General features: G+C 46.4%; 1 non-coding gene across 1 annotated transcript; it reads right to left on the bottom strand.

Moving 5' to 3' along the window:
- Positions 1 to 11,458: 11,458 nt before the first annotated feature.
- LOC138262563 (U8 small nucleolar RNA) lies at positions 11,459 to 11,592 on the bottom strand. Its single transcript, XR_011199265.1, has one exon. It is a non-coding gene; the product is annotated as a U8 small nucleolar RNA (small nucleolar RNA).
- Between the last annotated feature and the right edge of the window lie 448 nt (positions 11,593 to 12,040).

The raw sequence follows: 12,040 nt of genomic DNA, 5'->3' as shown, positions 1-12,040 counted from the left end.
CATATTTTTGCTTTAACCAGGGCTCAGGCCAAAAAGCAAAAAGGACACGGTAACTTGGATCCTGGAACAATGGACCAAGTGCCCCCTAAAGCTATGGCTAGCAAGGGTAAATCCCTTCCTACTATCCCTCCCTCTACAGATGATTCCCCTTCAGAGGAAGAGGAATTTCCTCCTTGTGCAGAACCTACACCAGAGGAGCTGGCAGCAGACACTGCTGAGCTTTTGGATGAAAGGGGGGCATGCCAGGGAAGAGCTGAGTGTGGCACATCAAACCTGTCCCACATTAGAGAGCCTCAGACAGCAAGCTGTCAAACAGCAAAATGGGGATGTCACTGTCAGCCATAGAGTATACTGGGAAGATAACCTCTTGTACACAGAGGCAAGGGACCCAAAACCTGGAGCAGCCAGGAGATTGGTCATTCCCCTGCAGTACAGAGAGTTTCTTCTCACTCTAGCACATGACATTCCTTTCGCTGGGCATTTTGGCCAGATAAAAACTTGGGAAAGACTTGTTCCCTTGTTTCACTGGCCTCGTATGTCAGAGGACACCAAAGATTTTTGCAAGTCTTGTGTGACCTGCCAAGCCAGTGGCAAGACTGGTGGCACTCCAAAGGCCCCTCTAATCCCACTTCCAGTGGTTAGGGTGCCCTTTGAAAGGGTAGGGGTTGACATAGTTGGCCCCCTTGACCCTCCTACTGCTTCAGGCAATAGATTTATCTTGGTGGTTGTGGACCATGCCACAAGATATCCTGAAGCCATACCTTTAAGGACCACTACAGCTCCTGCAGTGGCAAAGGCCCTCCTGGGAATCTTTTCCAGGGTGGGGTTTCCTAAAGAGGTAGTATCAGACAGAGGTATCAACTTCATGTCTGCATACTTGAAAGCAATGTGGAAGTAGTGTGGTGTTACCTACAAGTTCACACCCTTACCATCCACAGACAAATGGACTGGCTGAGAGGTTTAATAAAACTCTCAAAGGAATGATAATGGGACTCATTGAACAACTCAGGAGGAGATGGGATGTCCTGTTACCTTGCCTCCTTTTTGCTTACAGGGAGATACCCCAGAAAGGAGTGGGCTTCAGCCCCTTTGAACTCCTCTTTGGGAACCCTGTAAGAGGTCCACTTACTCTTGTAAAGGAGGGTTGGGAACAACCTTTAAAAGCTCCTAAACAGGACATAGTAGATTATGTACTTGGCCTAAGAGCCAGAATGGCTGAGTACATGAAAAAGACTAGTAAAAACCTTCAGGCCACCCAGGAGCTGCAAAAGCAATGGCATGACCAGAAGGCTGTTCTGATCCAGTACCAACCAGGACAGAAGGTGTGGGTATTGGAGCCTGTGTCCCCAAGAGCACTCCAAGACAAATGGAGTGGACCCCATCTAATTGTTGAGAAAAAGGGTGAGGTTACCTATTTGGTAGACCTGGGCACTGCCAGGAGTACCCGTAGGGTGATTCATGTCAACCACCTGAAACCCTACTATGACAGGGCTGATCTCACCCTGCTCATGGCAACAGATGAGTGACAGGAAGAAGAGAGTGACCCTCTCCCTGATCTCTTCTCCACCACTGAAGCAGATGCCTTAGTGGAGGGAGTAGTGTTAGTAGATTGTCTGACTGCAGAACAGAAAGACAACTGCATCAATCTCCTAAGCCAGTTTTCAGACCTCTTTTCACTTGTACCAGGTACATCATCCTTGTGTGAACTCACAATTGACACCGGCCTGACCATGTCAGAGACTGAATTAAACAAGAGGTGCAGAAAATGTTGGATTTAGGGGTGATTGAACCTTCTGAAAGCCCATGGGCTAGCCCAGTGGTGCTTGTACCAAAACCTCACACCAAAGATGGAAAGAGGGAGATGAGGTTTTGTGTGATTACAGAGGGCTCAATCAGGTAACAAAAACTGATGCTCACCCTATACCCAGGGCAGATGAGCTCATTGATACAATGGCTTCTTCCAAGTATCTTAGCACTTTTGATCTGACTGCAGGGTATTGGCAGATCAGAGTGGCAGAAGATGCTAAACCAAAGACTGCATTTTCTACTATAGGAGGGCACTACCAATTCACAGTAATGCCCTTTGGTTTGAAAAATGCACCTGCCACTTTTCAGAGGTTGGTGAACACATTCCTGCAAGGGTTGTAGGCTTTCAGTGCAGCATATCTTGATGATATTGCTGTCTTTATCTCAACCTGGGATGAACACCTGGTCCACCTTTGGAAAGTTTTGGATGCCCTGCAAAAGGCAGGCCTCACTATCAAGGCCTCAAAGTGCCAGATAGGGCAGGGGAAAGAGGTTTATCTGGCCACCTGGTAGGTGGAGAACCGATTGCACCACTACAGGGGAAAATCCAGACAATCATGGATTAGGTTCCCCCTACAACTCAGACCCAGGTGAGAGCCTTTTCAGGCCTCACAGGGTATTACAGGAGATTCATAAAGAATTATGGCTCCATAGCAGCCCCCCTTAATGATCTCACAAGTAAGAAAATGCCTGAGAAGGTGTTATGGACAGCTAGCTGTCAGAAAGCTTTTGAGGAGCTCAAACAGGCCCTGTGCTCTGCACCTGTCCTAAAAAGCCAATGTTACTCCAAGAAATTCATTGTTCAAACTGATGTATCTGAATTAGGGGTAGGGGCAGTCTTATCACAACTGAATTCAGAGGGCCAGGATCAATCAGTTGCTTTTATCAGCAGAAGGTTGACCCCTAGAGAAAAGCGTTGGTCTGCCATAGAGAGGGAGGCCTTTGCTGTGGTCTGGGCACTGAAAAAGTTGAGGCCATACCTGTTTGGCACTCACTTTATTGTTCAGACAGACCACAAACCTCTACTTTGGCTAAAACAAATGAAAGGTGAAAACCCTAAATTGTTGAGGTGGTCCATATCTCTACAGGGAATGGACTATACAGTGGAACATAGACCTGGGAGTACCCACTCCAATGCAGATGGACTTTCCAGATATTTCCACATAGACAATGAAGACTCATCAGGTCATGGCTAGTCTTATTGTCCTTCGTTTGGGGGGGGGGGATTGTGTAGGAAAGTATCATCTTGCCTGGCATGTTACCCCCATATTTCACTATATGTATGTTGTTTTAGCCCTTGTGTCACTGGGATTCTGCTAGGCAGGACCCTAGTGCTCATAGTATGTGCCCTGTATGTGTTCCCTGTGTGGTGCTCTGCTAACCAGAACCTCAGTGTTTATGCTCTCTCTGCTTTCTAAAATTGTCACTGCAGGCTAGTGACTGAATTGACCAATTCTCATAGGCACACTGGTACACGCATATAATTCCTTTGTATATGGTACTTAGGTACCCAGGGTATTGGGGTTCCAGTAGATCCCTATGGGCTGAAGCATTTCTTTTGCCACTCATAGGGAGCTCTGACAATTCGTACACAGGCCTGCCACTGCAGCCTGAGTGAAATAACGTCCACGTTATTTCACAGCCATTTTTCCCTGCACATAAGTAACTTATAAGTCACCTATATGTCTAACCTTCACCTGCTGGAGGTTGGGTGCCCAGTTACTTAGTGTGTGGGCAGCCTGGCACTAGCCAAGATGCCCCCACATCGTTCAGGGAAAATTCCCCAGACTTTGTGAGTGCGGGGACACCATTACACGTGTGCACTATACATAGGTCACTACCTATGTATAGCATCACAATGGTAACTCCGTACATGGCCATGTAACATGTCTAAGATCATGGAATTGTCCCCCAATACCATTATGGTATTGTGGGGACAATTCCATGATCCCCCGGGTCTCTAGCACGGAGCCCGGGTACTGCCAAACTGCCTTTCCGGGGTTTCCACCTGAGCTGCTGCTGCTGCCAACCCCTCAGACAGGATTCTGCCCTCCTGGGGTCCAGGCAGCCCTGGCTCAGGAAGGCAGAACAAAGGATTTCTTCTGAGACAGGGTGTTACACCCTCTCCCTTTGGAAGTAGGTGTCAAGGGCAGGGGAGGAGTAGCCTCCCCCAGCCTCTGGAAATGCTTTGATGGGCACAGATGGTGCCCATCTCTGCATAAGCCAGTCTACACCGGTTCAGGGATCCCCCAGCCCTGCTCTGGCATGAAACTGGACAAAGGAAAGGGGAGTGACAACTCCCCTGACCAGTACCTCCCAGGGGAGGTGCCCAGAGCTTCTCCAGTGTGTCCCAGACCTCTGCCATCTTGGAAACAGAGGTGTTGGGGGCACACTGGACTGCTCTGAGTGGCCAGTGCCAGCCAGTGACATCAGAGACCCCTTCTGATGGGCTCTTACCTTTCTTGGTAGCCAATCCTCCTTCCTTGGTAGCCAAACCTCCTTTTCTGGCTATTTAGGGTCTCTGCTTTGGGGAATTCTTCAGATAACGAATGCAAGAGCTCACCAGAGTTCCGCTGCATCACCCTTTTCGACTTCTACCAAGGATCGACTGCTGACTGATCCAGAACTCCTGCAAAACCGCAACAAAGTAGCAAGACGACTACCAGCAACATTGTAGCGCCTCATTCTGCCGGCTTTCTTGACTGTTTCCTGGTGGTGCATGCTCTGGGGGTCATCTGCCTTCACACTGCACTGGAAGCCAAGAAGAAATCTCACGTGGGTCGACGGAATCTTCCCCCTGCTAACGCAGGCACCAAAAGACTGCTTCACTGGTCCTCTGGGTCCCCGCTCATCCTGACGGGCGTGGTCCCTGGAACACAGGAACTCTATCCAAGTGACTCCCACAGTCCAGTGATCCTTCAGTCCACGTTTGGTGGAGGTAAGTCCTTGCCTCCCCATGCTAGACGGCAAACCTGTGCACTGCGTCATTTGCGGCTGCTCTGGCTTCTGGGCACTCTTCCAGGATTTCCTTTGTGCACAGCCGAGCCTTGGTCCCCAGCACTCTTTCCTGCAGTGCTCAACCCTCTGAGTTGGCCTCCGACGTTGTGGGACCCTCCTTTGTAACTCTGCGTGGACTCCAGTTCACAAATCTTCCAAGTGCCTATTCAGGTACTTCTGTGGGTGCTGCCTGCTTCTGTGGGGGCTCCTTAGTTGCTGAGCGCCCCCTCTGTCTTCTCCTCTAAGGGGCAACATCCTGGGCCTTCCTGGTCCCCAGCAGCACCCAAAAACCTCTACCAAAACCCTTGCAGCTAACAAGGCTTGTTTGCGGTATTTCTGCATGGGAACACTTCTGCAACCTTCATTGCGACGTGGGACATCGTCCATCCAAAGGAGAAGTTCCTAGTCCTCTTCGTTCTTGCAGAATTCCAAGCTTCTTCCATCTGGAGGCAGCTTCCTTGCACCTTCATCCGGGGTTTCCTGGGCTCCTGCCCCCCCTGGACACTGTCGTGACTATTGGACTTGGTCACCTTGCTTTGCAGGTCCTGAGGTCCAGGAATCCATTTTCAGTACACTACTGGTGTTTGTTGTTCTTGCAGAATCCCCCTATCATGACTATTGTGCTCTTTAGGGGTAGCAGGTGTACTTTACTCCTACTTTTCAGGGTCTTGGGGTGGGGTATCTTGGACACCCTGACTGTTTTCTTACAGTCTCAGTGACCCTCTACAAGCTCCCATAGGTCTGGGGTCCATTTGTGATTCGCATTCTACTTTTGGAGTATATGGTTTGTGTTGTCCCTAGACCTATGTTCACCTATTGCAACCTATTGTAATTCTACACTGTTTGCATAACTTTTCTGACTCTTACTTACCTGTTTTGGGTTTGTGTGCATATAACTTGGCTATATTACTTACCTTCTTACCAAGGGTACTCACTGAGATATTTGTGGCATGTTGTCATAAAAATAAAGTACCTTTATTTTGAGTAACTCTGTGTATTGTGTTTTCTTATGATATTGTGCATATGATATAAGTGGTATGGTAGGAGCTTTGCATGTCTCCTAGTTCAGCCTAAGCTGCTTTGCCATAGCTACCTTCTATCAGCCTAAGGTGCTAGAAACACCTCTATTCTACTAATCAGGGATAACTGGACCTGGCACAGGGTGTAAGTACCACAGGGTATCCACTATAAGCCAGGCCAGCCTCCTACACAGGCTTCCAGAGTCACCTCTCAGAGAAACCGAGGTGATTCCACAGAGTACCAGACTTTCTACCCCAATCGTTACAGAGGATGTGGTCGTTCCTTCAGAGGCTATCATGGAGGTGGTTCCAACCAAGAAACCTCCAACCCAGGTGAGAATTATCCCTTTATCTGAAGTAAATTTGGGGGACAGGGTGCACCATTTTCTCCCAGCATGGCAAAATATCACTCAAGACCCTTGGGTCCTTCAAACAGTCCAGGGTTTCTAGTTAGAGTTTTACGCCTCCCCGGTTCAAGGGGCCCTTCCTACCCCTCTCCTTTTTTCCCTCGTAGATCGCGCTATCATCTAGAAGGAGATTTTTGCTCTCATTCAGAAAGGGGCAGTGGTGCAGACCATGTCACACCCTCACGGGTTCATCAGCATGATTTTCTTAGTGCAAAAGAAAAGGGGCAGTTCCCGTTTAGTTCTAAATTTCAGGCAATTCAGTTCTTGAATGGTATATTGCCATGTCAAGATGGAAGGCATACATCTTCTCCAAGGTATTTTAAGAGACGGAGATTAGATGGTACGTTTGGATCTCAAGGACGCATACCTTTCAGTTCCAATATTCACTCCCCACAGGCGTTTTCTTCAATTCCAATAGGGCTCCCATTGGTACGAGTTCAACGCCCTTTCCTTCGGTCTGTCTTCAGCTCCTTGGTGTTTCACCAAACTTCTTCGTACGGTAGTCCAATTCTTAAGGGAGCGAGGTGTGAGACTGATTATATATCTTGACGGCATTCTTCTTGTGGCTCAGGACAAGGATTTAATTCTTCTTCACCTCAATTGGACAATCCAATTGCTACAAGATCTCAGATTTGTCATCAATTCCGAAAAATCCAGCTTAGTGCCAACTCAGAATATCGAATTCTTAGGTTTTCAGATACATTCAGTAAAAGCCTTGTTACTCCTCCACCTTAAGCAAACGGAATTCGATCAAGAAGGAGTTGAGGAGAGTCTTTGTCTCTCCGACTATTTAATTGAGGACATTACATCGCCTGGTCGGACTTCTGGCATTGTCAATTCAGGTGACTTTTCCAGAGCCGTGGCATTACAGGGCCCTTCAGAGGTTGAAGATCCTTCGGGCCATATTTATACTTTTTGACGCAAAACTGCGCTAACGCAGTTTTGCGTCAAAAAAATTAGCGCCGGCTAACGCCATTCTGAAGCGCCATGCGGGCGCCGTATTTAATCAATGAGGTTAGCCGGCGTTAGCCGGCGGCGCTGCCTGGTGTGCGTGGAAAAAAACGACGTACACCAGGCAGCGCCGGCGTAGGGGGATATGGGGCTTGGGCGTCAAGAAATGGGGCAAGTCAGGTTGAGGCAATTTTTTCGCCTCAACCCGATTTGCGCCATTTATTTTCACTCCCAACCCCCATAGAAATAACTCCTGTCTTAGCAAAGACAGGAGTCATGCCCCCTTGCCCAATGGCCATGCCCAGGGGACTTCTGTCCCCTGGGCATGGTCATTGGGCATAGTGGCATGTAGGGGGGCACAAATCAGGCCCCCCTATGCCACAAAAAAAAAAAAAAACACTTACCTGAACTTACCTTAATGTCCCTGGGATGGGTCCCTCCAGCCTTGGGTGTCCTCCTGGGGTGGGCAAGGGTGACGGGGGGGTCCCTGGGGGCATGGGAGGGCACCTCTGGGCTCCTTCAGAGCCCACAGGTCCCTTAACGCCTGCCTTTTCCAGGCGCTAAAAAACGGCGCAAAAGCGGCCGTACGTCATTTTTTTTGACCCGCCCACTCCCGGGCGTGAATTTTGCCCGGGAGTATAAATCCGACGCACATGCCTCGGAGTAGATTTTTTAGACGTGAACGCCTACCTTGCATCTCATTAACGCAAAGTAGGTGTCCACGCTAAAAAATGACGCAAACTCCATGGACTTTGGCGCTAGACGCGTCTAACGGCAAAGTATAAATATGGAGTTAGTTTTGCGTTGAAATTGCGTCAAAAAAAACGACGCAATTCCGGCGCAAACAGAGTATAAATATGCCCCTTCATCTCTGAAAAGGTCTTCAATATTCAGAATTGATTCCCCTCCCGGAGGATGCCAAGATGGAGATATCTTGGTGGCTTTCTCACATGGATGCCTGGAATGGCAGAGTGATATTCACATCCAATCCAGATTTGAGAATAGAGTCGGATGCCAACTGGTGGGGCTGGGGAGCTCTTTGCGGCTTAGTGGAAACGGGGGGTAGTTGGTCCCGGGGATAACTGAGGTATCACATCAATTGTCTGGAGCTTTTAGCGGGAGCTCTCGCAATCAAATCCCTTTCCCCTCGCAAAGCTCATTGTTGCATTCTTCTTCAGATGGACAATGTATATGCGCTCACGTACGTCAATCGTCCATGAGGAACCAGATCGCAAGTCCTAGCGGAGATTGCGAAGGAATTTTGGCATTTTTGTCTCCAACAACAGATTTCAGTAATAGTGGAATACATTCCGGGTCGTGCCAATATGACAGCGGACTGGAATTCACGCTCCCTTCGGGATGGCAGCGACTGGAAGCTCGAACCATAGGTTTTCCAGGCTCTTCAACTGCAGTGGGGAATTTGTCTAGTAGATTTGTTTGCCTTCCGGTTGAACAATCAAGTTCCATGTTATTTCAGTTGGAAGCCGGATCCTCAGTCGATGGGGACAGATGCCTTCCTCCAAATGTGGCCGGGGGAACTTCTTTATGCGTTTCCTCCTTTCGCAATGATTCCACACATCTTGGCACAAGTTTGTCGCCAAAGGACAGAGGTTATTTTGGTGACTCAGTTCTGGAGAGCACAACCTTGGTTCCCATCTGCAATGAATCTTTCATGCGACTTCCCAGTGATGCTACCAGTGAGTGTGGATCTTCTCACGGATCCGATAGGCAGCTACCACCCTCTGATTCTGCAGGGACTGCTGTCCCTGATGGCTTGCCGACTTTCAGGCGACGATGGCAAGTGCCTGGAGTTTTGGAAGCTGCATTGTTTTTTCTTATCACAGTCTTGGACTTCCTCCACTCATAAAAGATATGAACAACCCTGGAGGAAGTGGTTATGTTGGTGTGGTACAAGGAGTTTGGATCCTGAGGGGTCAGAGATTCATGTCATAGCCAACTTTCTATATGATTTGGCTTTCCATGGTTTGGCGTATAGGACAATTAATAATTGTCGTTCTGCCCTGTCAGCTGGTCACCCTCATATTCAGGGTAAGCCGGTTGGGGAACATCCTTTGATCTGTAAACTGCTTAGGGGTATCCATATGATTAAACCTCCTCAACCAAAATATACAACTTCATGGGATGTTAATATTGTTCTGCGTTTTCTCAGAAATTGGCCTGATAATGAAGGGTTATCCCATAAACAATTGTCAGCTAAGCTGACGATCGTGTTATGTTTATTGTCCTGTTGACGAGTTTCAGATGTTAAGGCCTTGGATTTATCAGGTAGAGTATTTACTCCTGAAGGAGTATCGTTTTCCATTACCAGACGTACTAAAACTTCTTCAAAATGAATTTCTTACCCTTCTTTTCCGCCAAATAAAAAACTTTGTGTTGTTCAATGTATAAGGCCTTATTAAGATTGCACATGTGAATTCAGACAAGATGTCTTTGGTCAATTGTTAATTTCCTTACAGAAGTCTTTTCGGCCAGTCACTGCAGCCACTTTGGCTTGTTGGGTCAAATGGTTATTAGCAGAGGCAGGTATAGATATAAGCATATTTGGAGCTCACTCAGTAAGAGGAGCCATGGCTTCTGAAGCCTTTCCAACTGGCGCTAGATTAGAGGATGTAAAGGCTGCAGTGAACAGGTCAAATGATTCTACTTTTAAAGGATTTTATAATAAACCTATTGTTGATGTTGTATCTGATGTGGTAAATAGACTTTAAACTAGCATTATCCGAAGCCTCCGGCCCTGACATATAATTAAACGTTTTCTAGCTATCTCGTCAAGAATTTTCAGACTCTATTAAGGACATGGAGGCCAGGATTATTCCACCAGTTGTACACCTTTATAAATACTTGCTATAAATGTTTACATAATACATTTAGTATTTTGTAAATGCATAAGTGATAATAAAGAGTAAGACCCACCCAAGTTGATACATAGATATTAGTTCTGTATTTTGTCTTCCACAGGGGGGACTAACTCTGTTTCATGAGTTCACCTGTTGAATCAAGCGGTATGTTTTTGGGTCGAAGTACCGGATTGAGTGGTGGAAATGGCTCCAGGTGGCAGGAGAGACTTCTATACACTAAGGTTCTGCAAGTTCTTATGCATCTTAACATTTGGATTTTGCAAAGAAAGAGGACGGACCGTAGCGTTCAGGCTATTTATGTTGGAAGTGTAGAGCCATGATTGGTGGACTTGGGCTCATGGGAGTTGTAGTTTTGAGTTATGTTGTATTTTATTGGCTGCTGTTCCATGATCTTAGACACCTCAAATGGCCATATTCAGAGTTACCATTGTGAAGCTACATATATGTATTGGCATATATGTAGTGCACGCGTGTAATGGTATCCCTGCACTCACAAAGTCTGGGGAATTGGCCCTGGACAGCGTAGGGGCACCTTTGCTAGTGCAAGGGTCTCCTCACACTTAGTAACTTTGCACCTAGCATTCAGTAAATGAAGGTTAGACATATACGTGACTTATAAGTTACTTAAGTGCAGTGAAAATGGCTGTAAAATAGCATTGGCACTATTTCACTCAGGCTGCAGTGGCAGTCCTGAAGAAATGTTTGTCTGCGCACCTTATGGGTGGCAAAAGAAATGCTGCAACCTATAAGGAACTCCTGGAACCCCAATGCCCTTGGTACGTAGGTACCATACACTAGGGACTTATAAGGGGGGTCCTGTGTGCCAATTGGAATTGGAGTATGAAGTCACTAAACTATAGTGACTAATTTGATAAGTACAGAGAGCATAAGCACAGGAGTTCTGGTTAGCAGAACTTCAGTGACAACTTAAGCATACTGACAACACACACATTTGGCCACAAACTAAGAGCACTGGGGTCCTGGCTAGCAGGATCCCAGTGAGACAGGCAAAACACACTGACAAACAGGCAGAAATTGAGGGTAACATGCCAAGAAAGATGGTACTTTCCTACACTGACGCAGGCATAATGTAGCGCAAAGGGTTAGAAAGTGGTGCAATGCATGCATTGTGCGACTTTGTAAAGTTGGGGGCCACATTAGGGTAAAAAACATGATGCTAATGTGGTGCAAGGAGACACTATGCATAGGAGCATATTTAGGAGCCCCTAGCAACAACAGGGTCACTTTTGGTGAGGCTCCAATGGCACTATGCACTGCTCTCTATTTACAAGATGTCTTAAACTCCTGGTTTGGGTATTTGCTACAAAATCTCAAATTAGCACTTTCCCTATTTTTTTATGCATCTGCTGTTTACTCATAGTTTAACATAGTCAGTGAAATCAGATAGAAGACCCTGAGGTGGTTGTTAGACACCTCAGGATCGAAGAGCATAATCATATTCTCATCCTACTCCTATCATCATTTTCTGTTTCTCCAAAAGGAGTAACAGGTAAGGATTAACCTCACTGACGATACCGACTGTCGGTTAACATAAAGTAGTCAATGTACTGAGATCCTGAGAAAAATAGTGCAAGACCATTAACATTTATAAGGAATTTTTATTGCTTATTCGTATTCCGAAACGGCATGAAATTTAACGCAACGTTATTGTTATGAATAAGCGCGGACAAGTTTATCCAAACTGCTTTCTCTATAGTTCCCGATAGTCTGTGCGAGTGTTATTTACATACAAGATCATCTTTTTTTTATTTTATTTTTTATTGAAGAATATAAAGTGATACAGAGCATATAGAAACATCCCTTTAAAGCTTTTTTTTTTTTTACCAAAAGTGATTACACATTAGATATATAAGCTTATGCAATCTAACAAATATTCTAGATATTCAGTTGAAAAATCTTAAATAAACTTTTAAGGGGAAGAAATATAAGAAATATAAGGAATGTAAGAAAAGGAAAAGAG

The sequence above is a fragment of the Pleurodeles waltl genome, chromosome 10, assembly GCF_031143425.1.
Source record: "Pleurodeles waltl isolate 20211129_DDA chromosome 10, aPleWal1.hap1.20221129, whole genome shotgun sequence".
Taxonomy (NCBI): domain Eukaryota; kingdom Metazoa; phylum Chordata; class Amphibia; order Caudata; family Salamandridae; genus Pleurodeles; species Pleurodeles waltl.
Note: the sequence above shows the minus strand (reverse complement) of the source record. Positions and strands in the feature narration are given on the sequence as shown.